This window comes from Diceros bicornis, unplaced genomic scaffold (genome assembly GCF_020826845.1).
Source record: "Diceros bicornis minor isolate mBicDic1 unplaced genomic scaffold, mDicBic1.mat.cur scaffold_567_ctg1, whole genome shotgun sequence".
In the NCBI taxonomy this organism is placed as follows: domain Eukaryota; kingdom Metazoa; phylum Chordata; class Mammalia; order Perissodactyla; family Rhinocerotidae; genus Diceros; species Diceros bicornis.
The window spans coordinates 90,528-103,526 of record NW_026691437.1 but is presented as its reverse complement, the minus strand read 5'-3'; the positions used below and the strand labels follow the sequence as shown (position 1 = coordinate 103,526).

Below are 12,999 nucleotides of genomic sequence, written 5' to 3'. Positions count from 1 at the left end.
CAGCTATCAAACCACGGCTGGATACCCCACGTGAGGGCCAAGGCCCTGAGGAAACTCAAGCCAAAGCCCAGGAACCAGAGGGCAGTGTCGCACAAGAGCGCCCACCTCCATCCCAGTCCGAGCTGCCACCTCCTGGGAAGGTCAAGTTGGTACCTTTGCCTTTTCTGACCGTGGACAGGCCTCAAGCTCGACCTGTTCCTCGGAGGCCGCCGGCTCTGGCCTCACATCGGCCCGCTGTGGCTGACCCTGCCCGGCCTGGTTCTACCCACTCAGCTCAACCGACTGCACTCAATTCAGCCCAGCCAGCTCCTGCATCTTTGACGGGTCCTGCCAGACCAGCTCGGCCAATTTCCACCAACCCCACCCGGCCTAGCGTCCCTCAGTCTGCTGCTGCCACGCCCGCACCCCACAAAACAGCATCTTGCACTTCTCTCCAGCGGGAGCCCGTTCCCACTCCTGTGACCAAGCTCCAGGACCCGCCCAGGCCTCAACCCCACTATCTGCTCCAAGACTTTAGCACGCAACGAATTCCATGGAGAAAACCCGACATCCCAGGGCCAGTGATATCAGAGCCCATCACAGCCGAACAGAGGCCAGAGCGGGAGGCCATGAAGAGGCAGGCTCAACAAGAGCGTGAGCAGGCTGCCAAATACACCTCTTTGGGGAAAGTGCAGTATTTCATTGAGAGGGAAAGAGAAATGGAAATTGCTGACTACTACGGCTACGCAAGATAAGGCTGCTAGGACTGGTGGTGCGACTTTGGGTAGCAGTCTTTGCTCCATAGATAGATAGGTAGAGATGTCTCTATTTACTTTGATAGATTTTAAAACTTAAGACATCAATACGTTAAAGTACTAGAATTGATAGATGAGTAATAAAGAAGCCTTTTGAGTTTGGAGATGCCGTCAACTGTGGTTCTTCTTTGGTGGTGGTGGGGATCCAAGGCTTCACGAGAAAAAAGAAGTGAACTTGGACGGGAGGATGAAGGAAAAGGGATACGAACTGAGGAAAGAGGCAGCAACTGGGTCCAGGGCTAGGAAGGCCAAAGGGGGGGGGGGGTTTCAGCAGCTGACAAAAAGCAGCAGGAGTGGGGGAAATGGCAGAAGTCAGAAGCAGGGTCTGACGTGAGGGTTAAAAGAAGAAAACCGGCATAGAGTTGAAGATGGCAGAAGATGAGTCTAGGTTGACCAGGAGAAATGTGACAAGTCTCTCAGGGAGGCTGGCCTTATGTCTCACCACCACCACATAGGTCGTTTAGAAAACAAGAGATTCCGGAGATCTCTCCAAAAGGTTTGGCTCGCCTCAGCCACGTGGGATTATGGCTGGGGCCGGTGAGTACAAATCATAGGGCAATCCACCAGAGGAAGGGCCAGGGCTCAGAGCGACCCTGGGGCCAGCTGACAACAGGGGCCTCCCCAAGGGAAGTGCTGCAACAGGAGGCCCACCCAGCTAACAGGGCTGGGATAGAAATCACCATTTCCTCAACACCTGCGCACCAGGCCCGCGAACGCACCACCTCACGTAACCTTTGCCACCACATGCAAGGCCAGGGTCACTGAGCCACTTCACCACTGAGGGTCAGCAGTGGGCTCAGCTCACACTGCACGCGAAGGAGCAAGGCCTCAAGCCGAGGGGCCTCTACGCCAGGGCAGTCCTCAGTACTGGCTAGCGCCTGTTGGGGACCCACCCGGCTTTCAGAGCACAGCATCCGGAGCTTACTGGTGGACGGCATCCAACTTCTGGAAGGGGCCTAGATTTTATTCTTCGATGTGCATCATTATAGTTCGCCTTCTGCACAGACTACGTCGTGTTCCCCGCCACAGCTCTAACTGCCATCCGTCATCGTACACAGCTGCCCCTTATCCCCCTTCCCCCTCCTCCCGCCCTTTTCCTTCTGCTAACCACCAGTCTGTTCTGTCTCTATGTGTTTGCTTGTTTACCTTCCACATACACGAGTGAAGTCACACGGTATCTGTCTTTCTCCACCTGACTCATCCCGCTTAGCGTAATACGCCCGAGGTCCATCCCTGCTGTCGCAAATGGCAAGATTTCCTCTTTTCTACGGCTAAGTACTATATTCCCTTGTGTATATCTCCCACAACTTCTTTATCTATTTGTCGGGCGATGGGCACTTAGGTTGTTTCCAAGTCTTGGCTGTTCTGAATAACGCTGCGATGAACACAGGGGTTCATATATCTTTTTGAATTAGCGCTTTTGTGTGCTTTGGATGAACACCCAGAAGTGGAATAGCTGGATCATACGGGGTAGTTCTATTGTTAACTTTTTGAAAAATCTTCATACGGTTTTCCACAGCGGCTGTACCAATTTACACTCCCACCAGCAGGGTACTAGGGTTCCCTTTGCACCACGTACTTCCAAGACCTGTTAATTCTTGTCTTTTTCTACTAGCCCTTCTGACCGGCCTGAGGTGGGTATCTCATTGTGCTTTTCATTTGTATTTTCCTAATAAGTAGTGACGTTGAGCATCTTTTCCTGTGCCTGTCGCCCACCTGTATATCTTCGTTAGAAATATGTCTCTTCATAAATAATGACTTGAGGGGCCCGCCAGGTCCTCCTCCATCCAATCGGCCAGTTGCTGTCTTCTCCAAACATCGCCATCACCCAAACCGCAGGAGAAAAATCCGCTGGAAGGCGTCCATCCCACGGGGTGACAGCGGGGGACACACACGTGCACCGAGTCGCCACTCCAACGGCGCAGGACGCAGGCGCCCAGGGGTCCACAGGCGCTCCGTGCTAGGCCTTGTGGGGCAGCTGGAGGGAGGGAATGGGGAGAGCGGAGGGGGCATCAAAGGGAACGGGGCGTGGGGAGGGGAGAGATGGGGAGAGCATATAGTTACCATGGGAAAACTGGTAATTTACATTTTTAAAATCAGTTTTTGAGATAGGATTCACATACCATAAAATTCACCTTTGGAAAATGTAACTTCAGTGGCATTTAGTACATCCACAAGATTGTGCAACCACCACCATTAATCTAACCCATCGCATTTTCATCACCCCAAAGAGAAGCCCCCTAAACCATCGGCAATCGCTCCTCATTCCCTCCTCTCTCCAGCCCCTGGCAACCACTCATCTGCCTTCTGTCTCTATGGATTTGCCTTTTCTCAACATTTCATACACATGAACTAGTACAACATGTGACCTATGTGCCTGGCTCCTTTCACTCAGCATAACGTTATCCAAGTTCACCCACGTGGTAGCGTGTGCCAGTCCTTCATTCCTTTTTATGGCTGCATAACATTCTATTGATGGATCTACCACACTCGTTTATCCATTCCTCAGTTCACGGACATTCGGGGTGTTGCCACCGGTAATTCACGTGTCTTGAGAGTTGATTTTGCGCCAGGCAGCACCAGGAGGAGTCACTCACCCCATTTCACAGATGAGGAGACAGGCTTGGAGAGCGTCAAGAATTTGCCCAAGACGAAGAGCTCGCTAGTGCGAGAGCCGGGGTTTCAACTCAGGCAGGCAGACCGCAGAGGTAACAAGATTCACAGGCTACAACACGAGAAAGGTACAAAAGGGGATTCCACGGATAGTCACCCTTTTCCCCGAGTTTTCAGTCACCCATTTCCCTCCTCTTAGAGACATCTACTCTGGCCACGCTGGGGATCCTTCCAGAGAAATTACTTACACCCCAACATGGAAGTAGCACAATTTACTGACTAATCTGTCCCATCGATTGGAAGTGTCACTTTTATGGTATACTAAAATCTTTTATGTATTTGAATTACTCTTTTCAGAACTGGCCTGGCTTTTTTGCCTATCTTTAATATTTGCCATTTCTCTAGAAGTCTTTTTATCCTCTTACTCAGTTTCAAAAATTTCCTCCTTTCCTTCTTTCCCTTAAGGCATCATCCACTACATTCGTTCACTCTGGTATTATTTGTAGTGTCGTCTTCAGATGGGACAAACTACCTGGCGTCCTCAAAAGATAAATTCAAGAGAAAAAAAGAAAAAGAAAGCAAGACCAGACATGAAGGGAGAACTTATAGATTAAGTAAGCCTTCAGAGACCTGACAATCAAATGCAAAGCGTGGACCTAATTCAGATCTAACTCAAACCCTTACAAACAATGTTTATGACACGTAGGAGACATCTGCGAATTTGAGGGCTGACTGGATATTTAATGTCACTAATCTTAAGGAATAAAAGTCTTATATTTTCAATATACCTACCAAAAACGTACAGGTGAAATTATACGATTTCTAGGATGTGCCTCAAAATGCTATGGAATGGGGGAAACAGGTAAGGGTACAGAAGAATCACGACAGCCATCAGCTGAGCTGATAGACATTAAAGCCGGATGCGTTCGTGGGCGGACGATGAACAACGCAGCATTGTGTCTGCTTCTGCATGTTTAAAATCTCTGAGAATTGTTTAAAAACAAGAAGACACTCTGGAAAACGTTTTGGCGCTTTCGCCAAGGGTAAACATAGAACTCCCGTATGATCCAACAACTCCACTCCTACCTATACATCTAAAAGAACTGAAAGGAGGGAACTGAACAAACATTTGTACACAATATTCACAGCAGCATGAGTCACAACAGGCAAAAGCCGGAAGCAACCCAAGTGTCCAGCCACAGACGAGCAGATAAATAAAACGTGGTACATACACACGATGGAATGCTATTCAGCCATGAACAGGACTGACTTTTTGCTGCATGCTACAACACGGATGAACCTTGAAAACATTATGTTCAGTGAAATAAGCCAGACACACCAGGACAAATATTGTATGATTCTGCTTATATGAGGTACCTAGAATAGACAAATTCAGAGAGACGGGAAGTAGAATAGATGCGACTAGAGGCTGGGGGAAGGGAGATGGCGCTGTCATTGTCTAAAGCTTACAGGGCTTTTGTTGAAGACGATGAAAAGATTTTGGTTCCAGACAGTGGAGATGGCTGCACCACCTCGTGAATGCACTTAATGCCACTGAACTGTGCACCCATGAATGGTTAAAATGGTCAATATCATTTATGTGTACTTTACCACAATCAAAAAAAAGAGGAATAAGTGAGTTCAAATTTCAATTCCTCCTTCTCTGCGCCTCAGTTTCACCATCTATAAAATGATTAATTGTAATCGTCCATCCTCGGAGCTTAGTGCAGGGTAAGCACCCAGGAGGAAACACGAGTACCACTACCACAGCATCAGCAAAGGATTCTTGTGAGGATCAACTAGGTTGGTGTACGTGAAAGCATGTCTTAACCGGAAGCTGCTAGGCAGGCATACCTCCTTGTACTGTGCCTCGCAGATTTTTTTGCATTTTTTACAAGACCCTCCATCAGCAAAAAAACTACAACGCGCCGAAGGCTCAGAGGACCGTCACCTGTTTTGAGCAATAAACTATTTTTTAATTAAGGTACGTACACTGTTTTTGTAGACATAATGCTACGGCACACTTACCAGACTACAGTCTAGTGGAAACGTAACTTTTATATGCACCGGGAAACCCAAAACATCCTGTGACTCGCTTTATCGCGGTGGTCTGGAACAGAACCCGCAATATCTCCGAGGTCTGCCTGTACAGATCTTAACAAACATTGGGTCTTATGGTTTCCCAGGGCCGTGGAACTGGTCAGAAGAAGGATAATGCTTTCCAACCGATATGCCACATGGGCCAACAGAACATACGGCTTCCTCTATTCTATCAAGAGATATTATTAGGAAAAGAAAGCATCAAACTTAGAGAACTGTCTTTTACCAAGATGTTGACACACGCCCAGACAACTGCTCAACATCAGTGCTCAAGACATAACGGATATTCCTTTCTTTCCTTTTAGGCCACTACTTTTCTTACTAAAAGTTTACTTTATTTTCAAAAGATAGAACATGGAAGCTTATGGAATTTCTCAAGCACATACGGAGCCTCCTGCCAAATACTACAGTTCAGTTCACGTCTTTAATCTCATTTTGAGGCAGCGATTCGAAATGCGTGAGGAAGGACACCACTTGGTTCCCTTTTTCCACTATTACCCACGAAAGGAGGACAGGACCGTGACTACTGAGTTACGATGATTATTACACTATTAGGACGAAGAAGGGGCTTTTCAACTCAGGGTTCCATTTACCTCTGCTTTACAACAGCGGTGAGTGTAGCTTCAAACAATCGTCAGTCCAAGTTCTTCACTCCGTTCTTGGATTTTGCTAAAAAGATTCAAGGGAGAAGGAAAGTTCTCCCGGAGCAAGACTGCCTTCCAAACTCTGTCAGAGAGAAGGAAATAAGAAAGAAGACACGTGTGCTTGAAACCCATCCTCACGTTTCCCATTGATTCAAGCCCTGTGATGCTAAGATACAATGAGACTCAAAGGAAGTTTCCACTCTTCTGGAAATCACAAGCTGTATTACAATCCTTTCTTCCAGAGATGAGAGGGAAGAAAAGAAGCTCCCTTCTACACATTTATTTCTGTGTCTGTCTGTTTCACGTGGGGCTCCTAACCAGACTGTCGATATAGGCGAGAAAACTGTTCACAGTCATATAAGCCTTAGCACCTAACTCCATTTCACAAACAAACACAAAGGATTGATTGATTTATGCAGTTTTTGCAGTTTTCAGGTCTACTGAATTTTCCAGAATAGTAATCACCCCATGGACCAACCTGTACTTTGTTCTCTTTGGAAACCTACTAAGTGCCGTTCCCTATCACGGAAACTCTACCACTGAGGCAACACAGCCCACCTAGATCAGTCTGTGTCCGCAGTATTTGCGTTCACGGCACAAGTAACCCCCTATTGCTTTATTGTTACTCAAGTCACGCCCAAATACTCACATACGGAAATGTAAATACATATTACTTTATTCTAAACTACTTTGTTTCATTTCTTCTTTCTATTGTAGTTAGAGCATTACGTTGACTTTTCGCTCTCAAAATTACGTACGGAAGCAGGTTGCACCTATCTACGAATTTCACTGCAGGAGAGTAAAGGGGTACAGCACACAAACTATTTGCTATAAAATGGGAAAATGGAGCGAGACAGGGTTGAGGACCAGAGTTCCACAGGGTGAATGCAGATTTCCGAAAGAAGACTGAATTAACTTTTGCTTTCCTTTGTCAAAGGAACTCTGAAAGCAATGAAACGAGTCCCAGGCATCTGCTGTCCAACTGGGACACAGTCTTGCCACCTATTCAAACGCTTCTTGGGAGCCCAATTTTTTTGTGTGTGAGCCTGTCTCCCCGCGTAGAAAGAAGACTCCTCGAAAATGGAAATCACAGACCACACAGCAGGTCCCCGTGTGGGCATTTTGCCGCTCCCCTTCTTCAACCCCACCTACTAACCACCTACACTCCCCTTCTGCCTGTTTCCCCATCTTGAAAACACATACAAGGCAGCAAAACAGAGCAAAGGTCTCCACAAACAAGGCCTAACTGAAACGAGACGTGGCCGGAACTTCTGCATCCCTGATAAGCCAGCCCAGTCCTGAACGCTGAGGGGTCATCGGTACGTACACGTTGACTGAAGTAGTTTCAATTCAATTCTTTCACTTCGCAGTTTAGTTTCCGTCCTCACACAACTGATGCCATCAAATGCAGTCAGTGCCGAAGTTCCAGTTCAAATTTTAAAAGGACACTTGATGGAAAAGGGCCTGTGAACTTCACTTAATGCTAGGAGTCCCAGGGAAAAGGAATATTTGAGCTGACTTCTCTAGGATGACGTAGGATTAACTGAGGTTAACTCAGTGTATCTGAAGCATGGAAAGTGCGGGCACGAGGGGCACAAGATGGGGCTGGAGAAGCGGAGAGGATTCTCCACCACGCGGACTCTTCAAGGCCAGGGTCGAGAGTGGGTTTTCATTCTTAAAACAACCTTGCTGAGTGATGTTTCTGAGCAACGTTCCAACTTGCCTATTAAAAAGATTTCCTGTGTGAAGAATGGATTGGAAGGAGACGAGAGGAGACACACGGACACTAGTTACGACCCGAAACGCAAAAGGTCAGGCAAGTTCTGTATGAGCATGCTTGAGGGAAAGAAGGTGACAGATTCCAAGATACTCAGGAGATAAAAACGAAGGGGACTTCACGAGGTAGGAGACGGAGGAAAAGGAAGGTCTCAAGGAATAAAAAAGCCTTCACCGCACAAAGGAGCAAAGTCTCACAAGGCATCATTTCAACGTGTAGAGCAAGACGTCTCATTTCATTCGAGACCTGTTAGGAAGCAACGGATGCCCTCTGTGATTGCTGGAAACAATATAACCAACGTTTCTGGCGGCAAGTTCTGCGACGCTGGAGCTGGAGCTGGAGCTGGAGCTGGAGCGTTTTCTCACTCAGACTTAGCGCTGATTACTCACACGCTCCGTGCCAAAACAACACAGCTGGAGGGACTGAGCGGGACTCCACTGGGGCAATCAAGGGGAGTCCCCAACACTGACAGTCGGCAGTCCCTCTGCACTCTACCCGGGCAGCGATGGCCAGAGCCTCGCTTTTAAAAGGATGGGGAGAAATCAGAACATCACACACCGGCCCACTCAGCTACAGCGGGCGGCGCAGCCGGAGGGTCAATGCCTCCTAGCCAGGGGCCGACGGGCCAAGCGCGCGGCGGCGGCGGCAACAGTGACCGGCAGAGCCCACAGGAGACGAGGCCCAGGCCCAGGAGCCAAGAGCCGGCAGGGCCAGGCCCAGGGGACAAGACGTATTACCTTTCGGGGATGTGGTTTCCGCCCCGCCTCCTGGACGTGCCAAGTCTGGAAAAGACGCGCCCCTGGCCCCGGCCGCCGCGGGCGTGATGCCATCGGCTCACGTGGGCCCCAACAGGCCCACCACCCAACGCCAACAGCGCCAAAGCCGCCACTCCAGCGCCCTCGCTGCCGGAAAAACAGCCCGGCCCGCAAGCGCCCGCGCAGCAGCCCGCTCGGCGCCCAGCAGCCTTCCAACCGCGCATGCGCCACCGCCCGTCCCCAGGACGTCACCGCGCCGGAGGCCTGAGATGCTCCGCTAGGAAACAGGACTCTGCTGGCTACGGCGCCCTCTCTCGCCGCAGGCCGCTAGCACAGCTCATGCAGACGGGGGCGTGTACGCCATCGCCTGCAGATTTCCAGCAGTCCAGGACCGGGAAGGAACAGTCAAGTCCCACTCCCCCAGTTCCTTGTGTGGTTCTTCCAGATATCTTCCAAGAGCTCACATTCACACATCGTATACTGTATACAAACGCTTCTTTCTACCTCTATGCATATCCTCTGTTTTACAGAAAAGCAGCGTACTATACCTAGTCTACAATATACCTCGGACAGTGCATTTCCCAGTCAATTGAGGCATACGTCCGTTCTATTCTTGTTAATGGCTTCATAGTATTCCAGTGATTATAAGTACCATAATTTACATAACCAGGACACTGTCCAGGGGCTTTTAGTTGTGTTCAGTTTCTTTGTCCTCTGTTAACAGACAGGCTGCAATGTAAACATCCTCATGCATGTAGACAACTATATCGCAAGTCCCAGAAGTAGAACTGCTGGAAAGAAGGATATGCAAACTGAAAATCTGGAAAAGTACTGTCGAATCACCCTCCAAACACACTGTAGCAACCTACACTCCCCACTTAGAGTGAAACTTGGATTGGCTTCCTATCCTGTGACAGGTATCACGCTAGAGCTTGACAGCATGTATTTACCTCTTAGAAAACTCCAAACGAGAACCGAGAGAGAGAAGAGTGCAGCTCAAAGCTACGATTTCCACACAGAATCAAGCACAGGGAGCTGTACCTGTGAGAAAAACTCTAAACTCTGCTACAAGTCGAACAGCAAACGACAGCATGTTCTACAGCAGGTCTGAAGGCAGAACAGGGCACTCAATTCCAGATTACACCGTAGGCGATCAGAACAGTGAGTGCTTTCTGTTATTTTTAGTTTTTAGTTTCTAATTTCTGAAAGTATCTTACCTACGCTGTCGGTAACCTTCACAACCATTTGACAACGGGGTGAACTGAGGGTCAGAAAGGTCCGCGGTCTGCAGTGAGTGAATGAATGAGTGAATGAATGAACGAAGCGGTAAAAAGATCACTCGCTTTAACATTTCTGGGACAGTCAGTGTCTAACCAAGTTCAAATCCACAAACATTTACTATTCGGAAAACCTCCGCAGAATTGAAAACGGGTCCATATTAGTGAATTGCTCTTTGGACAAAGTACGGACATAAGTCAGCACAGCACAGTTTGCAAACTTCCAATGAGGCACATTCAGACTTGGTGCTAAGTCACAAGATATTCCTTTGGACTCTATGTAAAAAAAAAAAAAAAAAAAAAATTATCCAATAGGCGTGAAGTGGCCGACAAGCAGGAAGGGTCCAAACATCTGCAGACGTTGACAACATACGAAATGTGACATACATCTATCAGAAGCTCAAAAAGCTCTATTGGTCCTGTGCTTCCGACTTGCCGAAAGACTCAAGCTTGGGGTGGAAACAGACTCAGAGGGAGATGCCACAAGAAAATCCAGACCCAGGCATAACAGGGTGTCCAGAAAGTAGGGGGAACCAGCAAAGAGTAGGCCCTTGGAGTGGAGTCAGTCCACCGTGAGGTAAAAGAATGCCTGGATAGGCATGCAGGACACTGGAATGCAAGATACAGGAGCAAGGGATATCTGGAGCACCCAAGAGCTACATAGTTGACACTAACAAAACCTACCAGTGTCCGGGAGGGCCCCACGTACCACGTAGGCTTTGAGGGATTCCAGTCCTTAATTAAATCCAAAAGTGACAACGGGGAGAGAAAGGAAGAGCCTCAGGGCTAGGTGGACGGGGTATGTGCCAGCAAGACAAGTCTCAGTTATCCCCACGGGTACAAAATGCAGGAAGTGGGTCTCTGGGAGAAGACAATTCCCTATCTATAAACAAAAGGCGTTAGGTCAGGGTAGGGCTTGATGCTAAGTTCCAGAGCCTTGGACTAAAGCTCTTTAGCTTCTTCCTCCTACAGTTAAGATTCTTGTAGAGCTTAGGATCATGCTGAGCCTGCAAGCTCAAGTTCAATGGCTATACCTATGGAGAGAACGTGCTTACAGAGGCTGGGAACCAGGGAAGGCCTAACTAAGACTTTGCCTAAATAGAACTGAACGTTGCAACTGAATGTTTTCATATGTCAATTATTTTACTACTACCAGAATTTGTCTTCCGACACTTCCCCCCATCTTACACCACCCACCCTAACCTGCAGTAGCTCTGGATTCCCTTGATTTCCACGGGAACGTAGAGAAAAGAGAGACCGGTCTGGCTTGCAGATATCTAGTCTATGTTCTTAGCCTCGTGTTATATACTAAGTCACGGAAGTAGGCTATCTGAGGTATGACGCCTAGGGAAAAAGACCTGAAGAACATTTATGAGCTCAAGCCATACCTCTACACTGCAACAGCCTTCACAATTTCTTCTCAGACAAGCATCCCTCACTATAACTCAAAAAATTCATGTCTCACAATAGGAAAACGAGGGGATTAATAAAATATCTTTGGAGGTCCCATCGAGGAGCTACCTTCCCTTGGGCTCTTGCCAACTTGTAGAACACACCTCCAATTCACTCACACAAGAACACTCCCCAGACGGGTCCACCTAGGCACACTAAACACTTACCTCCAAGGAAACGACGAAACCCATGGATTTCCTCCCCAAACCACTGCCTGCACATACGAATCATCGACCACTCAGGCCTCACTCACTGTCTCGCAGTCACAAGACTGGTCAGTGAGAACAATACCGACCAGGCGAACAAATACAGAGGCACCCAGGCCAGGTCGGGGGGACTGCAGACATCTGCTCCTCAGGTGTGGGTGCACAGTGTAACTCACCACAGGGCCTTTTCACCGACCGCTTTCTAAGTTTCTCCACAAAACCCATCAGGTCAAGTTAGCCCACGATGCTTCAAAACGCGCAATCGTCAGGGGAACAACATGCAATCTGTCTTCCAATTTTGGATTCCTTAAAAACGCGACCAGGAAAGACACATGGAGACAGAACCAGAGCATCTGAATCTGAAAACAATCTCCGCTCAACAAACATACCGATGCACGACGTAAATGACGTCACATGACATCAAGCAAAGGGAGAAAAAGATATTGAGGGTTATTCTCTTTCGTGTACAGAATTCACGGCAGTTGCAGGATCCCCTAGCTACGTTAATAAATACGTATTGAACTCTCTGTTCTGCTACTACAAAAGGAGGCCCACGTGTGGCAAGGTAGTTCTCAAGAAACCGAAAACTCCACAGGCACCTCTCTTTTCCTGTACCTTGCACCTTGCCTCTTCCCTACTCTCCACGAATCTCCTCTTCCTTCTCGAACTGTTTTCCTCTTCACTTTGCCCGGCCTTGCGCCCGAGCACGGCCGACAGAGAATCCCAGAGGCCCGACACTCTACAGTGCCTGTTCCCGAGAGGGAGGAGGCTACAGTAACTGCCACACTGGATACGCTTCGCTGAGAAGGAAAGGCCAAAGTACCTCGCATGCCTCTCCCGTATACGAGAGCCAGATGGCAGCAGGCCTCTGTGGCCCAAGGAGCCAGAGGTAGCAAATGATGGGAAAGAGAATTGCAACCAAAGGCTGCAAGAGGAAAGGCCTGCAATCAGCTGTGTCATCTAGCTCTCTGGTATTTGCTTCGAATGGGCAGAGTCCATTTTGAGAAGCACCAGGCACTGAAAAGAAGACCCCTGCTGCTGGAGGTGGACAGGAAGTAACGTCCAGGAGGGTAAGATGCAAGATCAAGGCCGGTGCCAGAGACAACGCCTACAACGAAGAACACAAAAAAGGAGAGCAGAAGAGAGATGCAAGTCCAACCTGGCCCGGCCCGGCCCGGCCCACCCCAAGGAAGGCAGGATTCAAGGAGAAGGAACTAAAAGAGAAGAGCCTTCAACCACATCATTCCCCACAAGGGGCACTCAACAAACCTCACCCTACTCTTGACCCAAGTTACACAAAGAGCTCCTGAATTCACCCTTCCTTTGCTCCTTAAAAGCAGCAGTAAGTTCACTACTTAGATCCACTCGTAAGATTTCAGAA

General features: G+C 48.5%; 1 long non-coding RNA gene across 1 annotated transcript; it reads right to left on the bottom strand.

Moving 5' to 3' along the window:
* Nucleotides 1-1,459: 1,459 nt before the first annotated feature.
* On the bottom strand, nucleotides 1,460-11,104 carry LOC131403216 (uncharacterized). Its single transcript, XR_009219295.1, has 4 exons — nucleotides 8,666-11,104; nucleotides 6,101-6,233; nucleotides 3,392-3,519; nucleotides 1,460-2,772 (listed from the first exon to the last, which is right to left on the bottom strand). It is a non-coding gene; the product is annotated as an uncharacterized LOC131403216 (long non-coding RNA).
* Between the last annotated feature and the right edge of the window lie 1,895 nt (nucleotides 11,105-12,999).